This window comes from Panulirus ornatus, chromosome 42 (assembly GCF_036320965.1).
Source record: "Panulirus ornatus isolate Po-2019 chromosome 42, ASM3632096v1, whole genome shotgun sequence".
Classification (NCBI taxonomy): Eukaryota; Metazoa; Arthropoda; class Malacostraca; order Decapoda; family Palinuridae; genus Panulirus; species Panulirus ornatus.
Window position 1 is genome coordinate 11,945,634 of NC_092265.1, and position 17,229 is coordinate 11,962,862.

At 48.9% G+C, this 17,229-nt stretch overlaps 1 protein-coding gene across 3 annotated transcripts in view; it reads left to right on the forward strand.

The window, feature by feature from the left end:
- The window catches only part of Cow (Proteoglycan Cow), a 308,738-nt gene that overhangs the window by 95,118 nt on the left and 196,391 nt on the right, over positions 1 to 17,229 (forward strand). The gene's annotated exons all lie outside the window — the stretch shown is intronic.

Consider the following 17,229-nt stretch of genomic DNA (forward strand, 5'->3'; position numbering starts at 1 on the left):
TCAGCGGATGGATCCGGATCCGCAGACCGTTTCTGATAAGAGGCTGTGCGGAGGGGCGGCCATGAATGCCACTGGGTAGAGAGAGGCAAGTGGTGTAATAAGACACAAGGCGGAAGTTGGGTATCTTGCTGGTATAGTTCCTGGAGAGATCTGACGAGGTGGCACGGTAAGGCGACGAGGTGGCACGGTAAGGCGACGAGGTGGCACGGTAAGGCGACGAGGTGGCACGGTAAGGCGACGAGGTGGCACGGTAAGGCGACGAGGTGGCACAGTAAGGCGACGAGGTGGCACGGTAAGGCGACGAGGTGGCACGGTAAGGCATCAGGTAGTACTACGTGCTCGAACACGACACTACTAGTACCAACAACAAACGTCAAAGGACCATGGCGAGGTACTCCTGCGTCAGGTGACCTCCACACGGCCATTTGTCAATGTGGCCAAACGCGTAACACCTCGGTAACATCAGGTGATGACAGTCTCGTCCGTCATACATCTCTCTGTATGATGCCACAGTAACGCTTTTATGACGTGCCGTCCGCCGTAACACCAACCCCCACAACGTCGCGTTACGCCGCCTGTAACGCTGAGGATTGTCCCCCTCCGCCTCACAAGGCTGAGTCTTATCATCCATAAGACATACACCCATTACGACATAATACCTCGCCGACCGCCGTGCCATGTTGTCACCACACCGGGCAACACGTCATCCTCCGCTCCCTCCTCCCTCACCAGTCCACACACACACACATTCCCGCTGAATCCGTCACGGAATTAGCAAATTTCCTCCTCCCGGTAGCCCGACTTGCGACGGGCGGGGATTTTCACCGGTATTTCTGAAGTCTGGGAAGCGACAGTCCTAATGGGACAATCTGCCGACAACGGGGTAAAGCGGGACCCAGTTGGAACGAGGCAGCCGTCGGCGCACATCTCCCTGATGTAGTTACAGCTTCGACCGGTCCGCTGATTGGGTGTCAGCACGCGCGCCACCACGAACCCTGACTTCGTTTACAACCAAGACGCGGGCGTCTGGCGAGTCTCCACCATAACGATGAACCTTCACGAGCTGGAGAAGAATGGACGGAAGACATTGGGACACTCTAAGTACATCTACGACCGTCTTACGCTGGCTCTAATACTGGTAAATGTGTCTACCATTTGCTCATCCCTGGGGATAGGGGAGAAAGAATACTTCCCACGTATTCCCCGCGTGTCGTAGAAGGCGACTAAAAGGGGAGGGAGCGGGAGTCTGGAAATCCTCCCCTCTCGTTTTTTTTTTTTTTAAATTTTCCAAAAGAAGGAACAGAGGAGGCCAGGTGCGGATATTCCCTCAAAGGCTCAGTCCTCTCTTCTTAACGCTACCTCGCTAACGCGGGAAATGGCGAATAGTATGAAAGAAAGAAAAGATATATATATATATATATATATATATATATGCAATCACCGCGCATCCTACATGAGGGTAACACAGTCGTCAAAAAAGCAGTTTTCCACGACAATCCGTCCCGGAAGTAAAAATATACATAGATATATATACACACCTACACACTGCTCTTTTCCTGACAACATGTAATATTCGGAGCAGCCTGTGATGTGAGGCAGATAGCAACTGTACTTGTTAAGTGCCGGGGAGAAGGGCGTCATCATCACCCCAACCCCAGAACCCGAGCTCCTCACCCACCCCACCCTAACCCCTCACCCACCCCACCCTAACCCTCACCCACCTTACCCTAACCCCTCACCCACCCCACCCTAACCCCCTCACCAGTTGGACCCGCCAACATCATCATCATCTGCCTTGACCCTCCACCGGGAGCCACCCGCTGCCACAACACGTACACTTAAATTTTCGGATGACATCGCGAGACTCCAAGCTCACTCACAGTGTCCTCTGCGGTGAACCACTCCAGCAATCAATATGTGGTCTCTTGAGTGACGTAATGCCGGGCATGGCACAAGCGGGGGAACCAACCTCTCTCTCTCTCTCTCTCTCTCTCTCTCTCTCTCTCTCTCTCTCTCTCTCTCTCTCTCTCTCTCTCTCTCCAAAAGGCATTAAACCCCATCTTGCAAGAATGATGGTGGCCACCTTGCAATACATACCCCCAAGGGGTTATTCATGGTTAACACAGCTCGCCCTCCTGCACTGGAGGGAGGTTAGAAAAAACCACACACACAAAAAAACCCACGTCTATCCATCAGGCGGTTCTTGCCAGGGCAGGCAGCCACGTCCAATTCTTTCTCTTCCTCTCAAGCTTTCAATAAATTATCCTCCTGCCGGGACTAGCGACACGTCCCGCACTGAATCCCACCCTTAATTACAACGACCCAGCCGGGGATTACAACCCCACTCCTCCGCCCGCTCCCGACCCCCGCCCCTCTGGTGTGACAACCCCACTCCGCCCCCGCGCCCCCGACCCTCTCGTGTGTTCTCGTCAACCAGTTAGCGAGGGAGGGTGGTGCGATCCTTGAAGACGATGGTATGACCTTTGAAGACGATGGTGCGACCCTTGAAGACGATGGTGCGACCCTTGAAGACGATGGTAAGACCCTTGAAGACGATGGTAAGACCCTTGAAGACGATGGTAAGACCCTTGAAGACGATGGTAAGACCCTTGAAGACGATCGTACGACCCTTGAAGACGATGGTACGACCCTTGAAGACGATGGTACGACCCTTGAAGACGAAGGTACGACCCTTGAAGACGATGGTACGACGCTTGAAGACGATGGTGCGACCCTTGAAGACGATGGTACGAACCTTGAAGACGATGGTAAGACCCTTGAAGACGATGGTACGGCCCTTCAAGACGAGTGTACGACCCTTGAAGACGATGATACGACCCTTGAAGACGATGGTACGACTCTTGAGCACCACAGTACGACTTTAGAACACGATAGTTTGGCCCTGAAACACGACGGTACGACCCTTGCGCGCAAACCTCTTTTTTTTGGTCCCCCTGAGCGCGATAAGACAAGTACGACAGCACGACCACGGAGCACGACGGAACGACCCTTGCAGATGTCACACAAGTTACTGTAACACGAACCCGAACCCTGAGCTGGTAGCGCGTTACCGTACCTGTAACGCAAGATGGTTGTCGTGGAGGTTACCGTTTCTTGTCAGTAACGTTAAGAATACACACAGACACACACACACACACACACAGACACACACCCACAGACGCATACATACAGACACACACACACACACACACAGACACAAAGACACACACAGACACAAAGACACACACACACACTACGTTCAGGTTATGCTTCTTCATTTATACGTCACCAGCTGTGGGTGGAGCCAGCTGCTGCTGCTGCCGCCGCTGGTGAGGCACAGCCGGCTGTCGCACCAGTCACTGCTGTGCCCAATGAGCAGCAGACGTGGAGCGGAGCAGTCTTTTCTCTTGGCAGAATGCTGAAGGAGTCTGTCACGCACATTCTTTACCCCAGTAGCGATACTTCTTATAATCAGGGTTGTATAATCTGAATATAATCTTTTTATCGTGATCTAATTATATCAGGGTTGTGTAAAACGATATATGTATATTTTTTTTCTCGAGAATTTAATGTTTACCCAAAGACGATGTCATCATCTGTAATGACTATTTCAGGATCGGTCAGGAATATTTTCTTCATTACATCCTAATTAAGTCGGGTTATGTATAAATCGAGTTAGTTATACAGGGATGAGATCGGGAAACTGTTTAACATATTCTAAGCTTATCTTTTACAAGGGATGAGATCGGGAAACTGTTTAACAGATTCTAAGCTTATGTTTTACAAGGGATGAGATCGGGAAACTGTTTAACAGATTCTAAGCTTATGTTTTACAAGGGATGAGATCGGGAAACTGTTTAACAGATTCTAAGCTTATGTTTTACAAGGGATGAGATCGGGAAACTGTTTAACAGATTCTAAGCTTATCTTTTACAAGGGATGAGATCGGGAAACTGTTTAACAGATTCTAAGCTTATGTTTTACAAGGGATGAGATCGGGAAACTGTTTAACAGATTCTAAGCTTATCTTTTAAAGGGATGAGATCGAGAAACTGTTTAACAGATTCTAAGCTTATCTTTTACCCATTTTTATCGGTAGATAAAAAGAGTTGAAGTTCAGGACAAAACAGTGTAGGATCTGGTCTCAGAAATGTACAGTCCTGTCTTCCGTCTTGAGAGAGAGCCGTTCAGTATTCTGTCTCAAGAAGAAGCCAATCAGTATTCTGTCCTCGATGGAGGCGTCCACGCTCTGTCTTGGAGGGAGGCGTACAACATACAGTCTTGGAGGGAAGTATCCAACATTCTCTCGTGGAGGGAGTGGGGCATCCAACATTCTGTCTTGGAGGGAGGTGTCCACGTTCTGTCTTGTAGGAGGGCATCCAACATTCTGTCTTGTAGGGAGATATCCACGTTCTGTCTTGTAGGAGGGCGTCCAACATTCTGCCTTGGAGTGAGGCGTCCACGTTCTGTCTTGTAGGAGGGCGTCCAACATTCTGTCTTGTAGGGAGATATCCACGTTCTGTCTTGTAGGAGGGCGTCCAACATTCTGCCTTGGAGTGAGGTGTCCACGTTCTGTCTTGTAGGAGGGCGTCCAACATTCTGCCTTGGAGTGAGGTGTCCACGTTCTGTCTTGTAGGAGGGCGTCCAACATTCTGTCTTGGAGGGAGGCGTCCACGTTCTGTCTTGTAGGAGGGCGTCCAACATTCTGTCTTGGAGGGAGGCGTCCACGTTCTGTCTTGTAGGAGGGCGTCCAACATTCTGTCTTGTAGGGAGATATCCACGTTCTGTCTTGTAGGAGGGCGTCCAACATTCTGTCTTGGAGTGAGGCGTCCACGTTCTGTCTTGTAGGAGGGCGTCCAACATTCTGTCTTGGAGGGAGGCGTCCACGTTCTGTCTTGTAGGAGGGCATCCAACATTCTGTCTAGGAGGGAGGCGTCCACGTTCTGTCTTGTATGAGGGCGTCGAACATCCCGCCACACAGGAGGCGACCAATATTCCTCCACTCAATACCCCAAGTTGTATTATATCTCGCAGTGTTTCCTTGGTATTCCCTTTTAAGAAGGATCCCTGGGACGTGTTCTCCCGCTGAGTGGTCCTCGGTGAAGCCAGCTTTACGAGCGATGAAACACCCACTCGACGGCGGGGCGGTCCTCCTCGACCTCGCCACCGAGCTCCCCCCCCCCCCCCCCCCAAGAATCACCATCAACGGGCCGCCCTCGTCCGCTAATTAACCGAAGGAAGTTAATTTGGCGAAGCGCGTGTGAGCAGGTCTCGCGGCACCGAGGCCCTGAGTCGTCCCCACCGAGCCGCTTGCCTCGCCCGTGCCACCCAGCACCAAGTCTCTGAGGAAACGCCAATTTAAGTTCGTTTTGATGACGAGGCTCCTCGACCCACTGGAAAAACGCTAAAAGCGGGGTTACCAGATGTCGTTGAGCAGGCCAGCGTCGTGGTGAGATCCCTGCCCAGCTGTGGAAGGGATTTCAAGTCTCCCAGGAAACACACACGAGTCGCACTTCATTTTCGTGTCCTGGCAGAGATCGGTTCTCGAGCACTGAGTAAGCGAGTTCGACAGATCTATGAAGGTGGTTTCCGTTCCTATGTGGGGGCCTGAGCGTTAGTGAGGGAAGGCAGTGGTGTCCAGGATGTGTTCAGTTCAGGGGGAGATGGGGAGGAAAAGACTTCTCCACGTCCCCGGGGAAGTAATTCGATTAAGTGAAAAGGGGGTTCGGAGTTCTGGAGAGTGAGATAAAAGACCACGAAGAGAGAGAAAGAGACTTCAACTCTTCGAGCCATCGTTCGAATCCCAGTCAAGAGTGCAAGTCTGCTGTGCCTGAGGATGGAACTCTACACAAGTCTGCAGATTCTTGGGGGGAAACTGTGCCGGATGCGCCACTTTCCACTCGGGCAGCGGCTGACAAGTGGCACCAAAATACACCAGTGACAAAACAGACGTCAGTATTGGCAAGTTCGTCCCCGTCCTCCACCTCAAGAATATAAAGCCACACAATGTTTTACGTCTTCAGGGTAACCCATCCAACACTCGTTCTTGTAAAAATCGATATAAAGTATTCGGGTTTCCATTGGGAACTCTCCACTATTTTGTATCACAGGAGAGATATACGGCAATCTGATTGAAGGAATGTCATGTCAATCTATTTCAGGAGAAATTCTCTTGACATTGCATTTCAGGCTGAGGCAATGTAGTGATTGGCTTCAGCGGAAAGCCGCCCAGTACCTTGTTCCAAATGGGGGGGGGGGGGGGGGGGGATGTACCGTACTTTATATAAAGAAAAAAAATTTTCGGTATTGTATTTTGAGAGAAAGATGTCTAGCACTGTATTTCATTGAGCAGCTGTCTGGTTATTGTATTCCGAGGGAAAGCTATCTAATGTATTCCAAAGGCAAGCTGCCCAGCACTGTATATCAAGGGAATGCTGTCTAGTATTGTGCTTCATGGGAAGAGGGTGTCTCGTACTGTGGACAGTGGAAAGACAGTTTACTGGTGTACATCAGGGGAAGGCTGTTTGGTTTATATCTTCAGGGTAAACTATCCTATACGTACTTTAAAGAAAACCCATCTTCACTGTCTTTTACTGTCTTTTAGGTGGGAATCCGTCTTCACTGTCTTTTAGGTGGGAATCCGTCTTCACTGTCTTTTAGGTGGGAATCCGTCTTCACTGTCTTTTAGGTGGGACCCCGTCTTCACTGTCTTTTAGGTGGGACCCCGTCTTCACTGTATTTTAGGTGGGACCCCGTCTTCACTGTCTTTTACTGTCTTTTTGGTGGGAACGTCTTCACTGTCTTTTAGGTGGGAATCCGTCTTCACTGTCTTTTAGGAGGGAATCCGTCTTCACTGTCTTTTAGGTGGGAATCCGTCTTCACTGCCTTTTAGGTGGGAACCCGTCTTCACTGTCTTTTACTGTCTTTTTGGTGGGAACGTCTTCACTGTCTTTTAGGTGGGAATCCGTCTTCACTGTCTTTTAGGTGAGAACCCGCCTTCACTGTCTTTATTGTCTTTTCGGTGGGTCCCTGTCTAACATATGGCAAATGCCCTCCAATATCATATTCCCTGAGCCAAGTCGTCTGTTATTCTATTTCAGGAACCGTTCTTTCACCCGTCTCTCGAGGCCGTCTGCTGGGCGCCCCTATAAACCAGGCCTTCATCTCCTCGTCTGGCTACCCGGAAAGCCCCATAAGTCAAATGTGAAGGTTTTCAGCGACGCGGCCCAAGTTTTGATTAACAGGCACCTCGCGACGCCAGATGTACGAGATGACACCTGCGCGTGCGATACTTTCGCCCCCTCGCGGGCGGGGACACGACCCCCGTGTAGTAAAGGAATTAATAGGGTTATCTAGTTTCATCATATGCTAATTACGCCTATACGTCCCGGATGAATACATTTACTACTGTATATATTAAAGCAAGGCGCATGTACAGTCGTGGGTGAGGGTATAATACAGCATTAGTCTCGAGGAAAGCACTAGGGGAAAGTCGCGTAATGTGAGGAAAGTTGTCCTATGTACGGGTCAGTGTGCAGGGAAGCCCGGAGCGAATGTGCAAGATTCATGATCGCAGAACACCTCAACAATCTCTGGATGGGACATATTAGCAGTCCATTACCTTTCCTTATGCAGTTCCTACCAGTAACCCTCCTTGGAGTGTCAGACATCATAGAAATACAGTTCAGGTGCTCACGAGCTGTGGATACCTCAGGTAACACAAGGTAAGATGGAATATGATGATGTAACGTGAAGCAAAATCTTACGTTAAAGTAACTTAACGAATGTGGGACGTTTGAGCTCTACGTTACGACCCTTGAGCATGACGGTACGACTCCTTGAGTACGACCTTTGAGGTCCTCCGTGTGGCTCAAGCGGTTACACGATTCTCGTACAGACAAATAGATCAATAAACGAATAAGAAAAAAATGTTACCATCGTTGTGTGGATCCCTCACCATCATGACACCGTCATGTGAGGTAGACGGTTACCCAGACAGGAGACCATAATCCCCTGCTCCACGCTCTCTCTCTCTCTCTCTCTCTCTCTCTCTCTCTCTCTCTCTCTCTCTCTCTCTTCACTCGTCTCTCAGAGCCACCATTTCACTCCCAGCATATCCCCTCCCCCCTCGCCTCCAAAAAACCCTCAACTCTGCCTCAAAGGTCCCCCCCCCCCCAATTATACCTCCAAGGCCTCCAATCAGCCTTATCTACCTCTCCACCACAACGACAGCTACACCACACATCGACTGACCATCCCACCACCCGTCCTGGTTCAACTTACCCACACCACCGCCTCTGGCTTGTCAACACCTACTCTCCACCTGTCCCAGATATAATATAACAACAAATAATTCCACCACAACAGTTGTATCATCAACAACACTTCAACAACAGCAGAGGCTGCCTCTACTGCCATTCATACATTAATGAAAACAGTCACTCAAAATCAGAGCGAAATAGAAATGTAGAGAATTTGCTTTAGAACCGAAGCTCATAAGCTCAAAAACCCCATTTTACACACACACACACACCGATGCAGTGTTCAACCACCTCCATAAGGAGAAATGATAACCAATAATATTAGCCTCGTTACAACACTGGGAAGCACTAAGGCCGTCAAGACAATAACACTAGTCATGGCTACAACGATGGTTAAGACTGTTGTAATCATCACAACCACACGCGTTACTGTCGGTGAGTGGCACACAACACTGGTATGACCACTCACCTCTCTCACACACACATGTACTGCTGGGAGTGACTTCCACAGATGCGGTTGACGCCGCTGTGGTGGCACAGCCAACAACACTTGACAACAGACCAACACCTGGTAACACCTGATGCCGGATCAACACCGAACAGCCCACACCTCCTCAAGTATTACTGTATCCGCTTGAGGTGTTCACTTCAACACACATGTATACTATAGCAGGTCAGTATCCACGCAGGTCAGTATCCACGCAGGTCAGTATCCACGCACAGTAAACCCGAACGTGATGTGTCCTGCTCGACCCGGGGTCTTCACGGCGTCGTCGTGGTCAAGCAGTCTCACCCGCGCTTTTATTTTACCCTGGTCAGCTGACGTCAGGGTTCGACGCCTCGTAACGTTAACACCGGAGGGGAAAACAACAACAGGAATACCTGATGATCGCCTTGCCAGTTAGCTGTGAGGAAGGACAGGAAGGAAATCGCGACTCTCCTTACTTCCACGATCTACTGACGATCACAGTGAGAGAGAGAGAGAGAGAGAGAGAGAGAGAGAGAGAGAGAGAGAGAGAGAGAGAGAGAGAGAGAGAGCAAGTATCTTTAACGTTATCTAAGATAATAAAGAAAGACCGCCATGTGTGGACATGTACTCCCGAGATAGTGGCTTTAAAAGTTATCAAAGATTTACCCGGTGCAGCGCGCGCGCGCCTGCTATACACAGCCGAGGCTGGGAAGCGTCCGCTGAAATAATCAAGATGCCGCCGCTGACGCCCTCATGTTCCTGACCTGACTCATTACCCTGTTACTGACCTCTGCCGAGGAGGGAGGGAGGCTCACATTCCCTCAGCGCCGCAGGCGAGCCTCCGCCTCCCCTGGCGACGGTGGCCTTGCTCCCAACCCGGTGAGGGATCCACCTCGCCCAATACGTTTCCAGCACACCGAGGCTACTCGCCAGCATCCGGGCTCATTAGCACACTCCTCAACCTCATTAGCATCCTCCTAACGGCCAATTGAATGAAGTCGTATCTCCCCGTGAGAGATTATTGGCTGTGTACCTTGTACGTGGGGAGGGAAGGTGCCGCCCGCCGGCCTCTTGGTGAAGCGATGAACTTTAATCCCATCTGAGGCCGATGGCGTAACCCCTCGAGTATGGCGACTTGGGCCTCCTCAGTGCGAAGACGTAACCTGCCTCGAGGTCGACGACGTAACCTTCGGCGAAGTCGACGGCGTAACCTTCCTCGAGGTCGACGGCGTAACCTTCCGCGAAGTCGACGGCGTAACCTTCCTCGAGGTCGACGACGTAAGCTTCCTCGAGGTCGACGACGTAACCTTCCGCGAAGTCGACGGCGTAACCTTCCTCGAGGTCGACGACGTAATCTTCCTCGAGGTCGACGACGTAACCTTCCTCGAGGTCGACGACGTAACCTTCCTCGAGGTCGACGACGTAACCTTCCTCGAGGTCGACGACGTAACCTTCCTCGAGGTCGACGACGTAACCTTCCTCCAGGGGTGATGCGATCGTCGTGAGAGTGACAACAAGTCGTCTTGTGTTCAGTGGGTCATGTGGTCGTGCTGGAGGAAGAGTCGTGGTGCTCCACGGGGGCTTGATAACCCCCCCCCCCCCCTCCTCCGTCTGGCAGGCACAGCACCTCGTCAGCTGGTAAGCCCGGGGGAACACACAAGGCTACATATAATGCAGTTTAGATGCTGGGCGAACCCTGATGCAATGGCTGCCAATGAACCAATAATTGCACTGTAGATACTGCTGGACTGGTAAATGAAATTGGTGGTTTTGTGGGATATAATCACACTCTGTAAACAGGATGAAAGTGTGGGGGTCTGCTCGCACCACTCGGTAAATGTTGGCGGGTCTTGATGTAAAGGGAAACAGGAATTAATATGAAATCAAGCAACAGATATACAGGCAAACACGAAGTGATATCAAGTTGAGAAAGGATTAACATGAAGGCAAGCAAGGGTTAATCTGTAGGTAAGCTAGAATTAACATTAAGAAAAGCAACAGTTAAGCAAAAGTTAAAAAGGCAAGCTAGAGTTATCATGGGGGCAAGCAAGGGCTAACATGAGGGCAAGCAAGAGTTAAAAAGGCAAGCTAGGGTTATCATGAGGGCAAGCAAGGGCTAACATGAGGGCAAGCAAGGGCTAACATGAAGGCAAGCAAGGGCTAACATGAGGGCAAGCAAGGGCTAACATGAAGGCAAGCAAGAGTTAAAAAGGCAAGCAAGGGCTAACATGAAGGCAAGCAAGAGTTAAAAAGGCAAGCAAGGGCTAACATGAAGGCAAGCAAAAGTTACCGTGAAAGACAAGCAAGACACGCGACTCCCAGGCAAGCACGAAAACACGAGGTGAAGGCAAGCATTACCCATCCCGCTGTGTACCTACACCGTCTCTCCATCATCTTGGTGTGTGACTGTGAGAGGAGGACTCGAGATGAAAGTCGAATTGTTCCTGACGCATTCCATGAGCATGAACAAAGACGGGCTGGCCCTCCCTGGGGCACTCCTGGCCTAAGTAACACCAGGTCCTACTCACGCAGATGGAGGAGACAGGAACATTGCCTCTAAACCTCACTGTCCAAACAGAAGACAGTGAAACAAAAGGAAGTCTTCTCAACATAATGTAAACCCTCTTGGGTCTAGTATACAACCACAATGTATATATATATATATATATATATATATATATATATATATATATATATATATATATATATATGTATATATATTGCACAAGTTTATCTTAGAAAATGGGGGTACCGCAAGAAGACGTTTTGAAACCACTACTGTTTAGTATTCTGTCATCAGTCAACCACATCACACGCAATCTTAAAAGCTTATACAGTGCCAGACGCCCAGCTATGTGTGTGTGTGTGTGTGTGTGTGGCAGCGGTGCGTCAGGACCCACCCCAATCCTGCTGAGCCAGACGTGTGGGGTATCCCTGCGCTGAGGACTGGTCGTCGACGCATGCGTCGTGGCAGACTGACTGCCAAGGCACGCAATGAATGGTCCTTCGAGTTGAGTTGGGAAGAAAAGAAATATCACGTTGCCTCACCTCAGAAATTCCCTAACAGGAGTTCTACCCTGGATTAGTGAGTTAGGAAGATCTGTTTATGGATATAAGTTAAAGCATAAGGAATGTAAAGACACACACACACCCACACATATATATGTACATATATATTATACATATTCGCCTTTGCCCGTGTTAGCGAGGTAGCCTTCAGAATAGGGGACTGAGCCTAAGGGGGAAAATCCTCACTTGCCCCCCCCCCCCCTTTCTTCTCTGTTCCTTTTCGAAAAGTAAAAACGGGAGGGGAGGATATCCAGCCCCCCTACAGCCCCCCCCCCTCCCTTCCCTTTTAGTCACCTTTTACGACACACGGGGAAGACGTGGGAAGTATTCTTTCTCCCCTATCCCTAAGGATTATATATATATATATATATATATATATATATATATATATATATATATATATATATATATATATATATATATATATATATACATATATATATTATCCCTGGGGATAGGGGAGAAAGAATACTTCCCACGTATTCCCTGCGTGTCGTGGAAGGCGACTAAAAGGGAAGGGAGCGGGGGGCTGAAATCCTCCCCGCTCGTTTTTTTTTTTTTTTTTAAATTTTCCAAAAGAAGGGGGCCAGGAGAAGATATTCCCTCAAAGGCCTAGTCCTCTGTTCTTAACGCTACCTCGCTATCGCGGGAAATGGCGAATAGTATGAAAAAAAAAAAAAAAAAAAAAAAAAAAAAATATATATATATATATATATATATATATATATATATATATATATATATATATATATATATATATATATATATTTTGCTTTGTCGCTGTCTCCCGCGTTTGCGAGGTAGCGCAAGGAAACAGACGAAAGAAATGGCCCAACCCACCCCCATACACATGTATATACATACACGTCCACACACGCAAAATATACATACCTACACAGCTTTCCATGGTTTATATATATATATATATATATATATATATATATATATATATATATATTTTTTTTTTTTTTTTTTTTTTTTTTTTTTTTTTTTTATACTTTGTCGCTGTCTCCCGCGTTTGCGAGGTAGCGCAAGGAAACAGACGAAAGAAATGGCCCAACCCCCCCCCCATACACATGTACATACACACGTCCACACACGCAAATATACATACCTACACAGCTTTCCATGGTTTACCCCAGACGCTTCACATGCCTTGATTCAATCCACTGACAGCACGTCAACCCCTGTATACCACATCACTCCAATTCACTCTATTCCTTGCCCTCCTTTCACCCTCCTGCATGTTCAGGCCCCGATCACACAAAATCTTTTTCACTCCATCTTTCCACCTCCAATTTGGTCTCCCTCTTCTCCTCGTTCCCTCCACCTCCGACACATATATCCTCTTGGTCAATCTTTCCTCACTCATTCTCTCCATGTGCCCAAACCATTTCAAAACACCCTCTTCTGCTCTCTCAACCATGCTCTTTTTATTTCCACACATCTCTCTTACCCTTACGTTACTTACTCGATCAAACCACCTCACACCACACATTGTCCTCAAACATCTCATTTCCAGCACATCCATCCTCCTGCGCACAACTCTATCCATAGCCCACGCCTCGCAACCATACAACATTGTTGGAACCACTATTCCTTCAAACATACCCATTTTTGCTTTCCGAGATAATGTTCTCGACTTCCACACATTTTTCAAGGCTCCCAAAATTTTCGCCCCCTCCCCCACCCTATGATCCACTTCCGCTTCCATGGTTCCATCCGCTGACAGATCCACTCCCAGATATCTAAAACACTTCACTTCCTCCAGTTTTTCTCCATTCAAACTCACCTCCCAATTGACTTGACCCTCAACCCTACTGTACCTAATAACCTTGCTCTTATTCACATTTACTCTTAACTTTCTTCTTCCACACACTTTACCAAACTCAGTCACCAGCTTCTGCAGTTTCTCACATGAATCAGCCACCAGCGCTGTATCATCAGCGAACAACAACTGACTCACTTCCCAAGTATATATATATATATACGTTCCAGTTATTTGGAAAGAAAATAACGATGCAAATGCCAGCTTTGTCCTGTGCTGTTCCCCACGACCCAACCACCTCACGCGTGAGGTGAGGCAAGCAATTACATACACATTGGTTACCTGGTCGGGAGGACGACAGCGGCACGAACAGCGACACACACACACACACAGCAGCAGCATAACTGCATCAGAATGACAGCAGCAGCAGCGGCGGCACAACAGCATCAGAACAACACAGCAGCAGGAGTATAACAGCATCAGAACAACAACACAACAGCAGCCTCAGCGGCACAACAGCATCAGAACAACACAGCAGCAGCAGCAGCACAACAGCATCAGAACAACACAGCAGCAGCAGGAGCATAACAGCATCAGAACAACACAGCAGCAGCAGCAGCATAACAGCATCAGAACAACACAGCAGCAGCAGCAGCAGCACAACAGCATCAGAACGACACAGCAGCAGCAGCACAACAGCATCAGAACAACACAGCGGCAGCCTCAGCGGAAGCATTACAGCATCAGAACAACACAGCAGCAGCAGCAGCATAACAGCATCAGAACAACAACACAGCAGCAGCAGCAGCATAACAGCATCAGAACAACAACACAGCAGCAGCAGCAGCATAACAGCATCAGAACAACACAGCAGCATCATCATCAGCGGCAGCATCAGAACAACACAGCAGCAGCAGCAGCATAACAGCATCAGAACAACACAGCAGCAGCAGCAGCATAACAGCATCAGAACAACACAGCAGCAGCAGCAGCGGCAGCACAACAGCATCACAACAACACAACGGCAGCCTCAGCGGAAGCATTACAGCATCAGAACAACACAGCAGCAGCAGCAGCATAACAGCATCAGAACAACACAGCAGCAGCAGCAGCGGCAGCACAACAGCATCACAACAACACAACGGCAGCCTCAGCGGAAGCATTACAGCATCAGAACAACACAGCAGCAGCGGCAGCAGCACAACAGCATCAGAACAACACAGCAGCAGCAGCAGCATAACAGCATCAGAACAACAACACAGCAGCAGCAGCAGCATAACAGCATCAGAACAACACAGCAGCAGCAGCAGCACAACAGCATCAGAACAACACAGCAGCAGCAGCAGCAGCATAACAGCATCAGAACAACAACACAGCAGCAGCAGCAGCATAACAGCATCAGAACAACACAGCAGCAGCAGCAGCATAACAGTATCAGAACAACAACACAGCAGCAGCAGCACAACAGCATCAGAACAACACAGCGGAAGCATTACAGCATCAGAACAACACAGCATCAGCGGCAGCATTACAGCATCAGAACAACACAGCAGCAGCAGCGGCAGCATTACAGCATCAGAACAACACAGCAGCATCATCATCAGCGGCAGCGCAATGGACAAGTGGTGCAGTAGAAAATAGCCTCATTCACATGACCGGGTCGTGAATCATGAACCAGTATGATCGCTCATTATCTCACCATCACTCACCTGCTGCTGCCGACACCTGCACCTGTCACTCACGGGACCCACATTTAATCCAGGAGGCCCACACGGGATAGCACTCGCCCTGCAACTGAATGGAGTTCCTTGTGTGACATTCACTGTTATGTCATCTTCTGATAACATGAGGATCATCATTTACGTACACTATCAGTTATCATTATCATGTTATAATGATAATAATGCATTACACATGAAAGCTAGAGAATGGAGGTGAGGGAAAGAGACCTTTTCCTCGACTATTCGTGGCGCTACCTCGCTAAAGCGGGAAACAACAGCGACAACGAATAGTAGTAGTAATAAATAATAATAATAATAATAATAATAATAACAATAATAATAATGACAATAATAATAATAATAATAATAATAATAATAATAATAATAATAATGATAATAACAATAATAATAACAAAAACAATAACAATAATAATAGTAATGATAATAATCTTAAACAGAAGAAAAAGGCTGAGTTTCTATGGTCGTGAGACAGTATGGTCTGCCCCGGCTATAAATCCTTTTAATTCATTACGAGTAATCGTCTTCGGGGGGATTAGTCGGCCCTAAATCCCCCACGTCTCATAGCAGGCCCTTCCCCTCCCACACCACCACCCCTCTTCCTCCTCCCTACTCCCCTCACAACCCCCTCACACTCAAGTCGCAGAGCCTCGCACCTTTACCAGCACTTGTACCCAACCCGGGGATACGTATCCCAGCCCGGGGAACATATCCCAGCCTGGTGGTACGTATCCCAGCTCGGGGGTACGTATCCCAGCCTGGTGGTACGTATCCCAGCTCGGGGGTACGTATACCAGCCTAGGGGTACGTATCCCAGCCCGGGGGTACGTATCCCAGCCTGGGGGTACGTATCCCAGCTCGGGGGTACGTATCCCAGCTCGGGGGTACGTATCCCAGCCTGGTGGTACGTATCCCAGCCCGGGGGTACGTATCCCAGCCTGGTGGTACGTATCCAAGCCTGGGGATACGTATACCAACCCGGGGGTACGTATACCAGCTCGGGGGTACGTATCCCAGCCTGGTGGTACGTATCCCAGCCTAGTGGTACGTATCCCAGCCTGGGGATACGTATTCCAGCCTGGTGGTACGTATACCAGCCTGGGGATACGTATTCCAGCCTGGGGGTACGTATTCCAGCCTGGTGGTACGTATCCCAGCCTGGGGATACGTATTCCAGCCTGGGGGTACGTATTCCAGCCTGGTGGTACGTATCCCAGCCTGGGGATACGTATTCCAGCCTGGGGATACGTATTCCAGCCTGGTGGTACGTATACCAGCCTGGGGATACGTATTCCAGCCTGGGGGTACGTATTCCAGCCTGGTGGTACGTATCCCAGCCTGGGGATACGTATTCCAGCCTGGGGATACGTATTCCAGCCTGGTGGTACGTATACCAGCCTGGGGATACGTATTCCAGCCTGGGGGTACGTATTCCAGCCTGGTGGTACGTATCCCAGCCTGGGGATACGTATTCCAGCCTGGGGGTACGTATTCCAGCCTGGTGGTACGTATCCCAGCCTGGGGATACGTATTCCAGCCTGGGGATACGTATTCCAGCCTGGGGATACGTATTCCAGCCTGGTGGTACGTATCCCAGCTCGGGGGTACGTACTGGTCCAACCAGACGTACATGAGAGCCGTGTGGGTGCCGCTCTCAAAACCAACAGTCGTGTGTATGTATGTATGTATGTGTGTATGTCGTATGTATGTATATGTATGTAGTATGTATGTATGTATGTATGTATGTATGTATGTATGTATGTATGTATGTATGTATGTATGTATGTACAGTGAAACATGGTGACATGTTCATGTGAGGGAATTCTGAGCCATAAGTTCTACACGTTACATTCTTTTGAGTAATGTTATGTCCGTGAGGGATATTCCAGCTCAGTGGACTTTTTGTGATATTCAGAGAATATC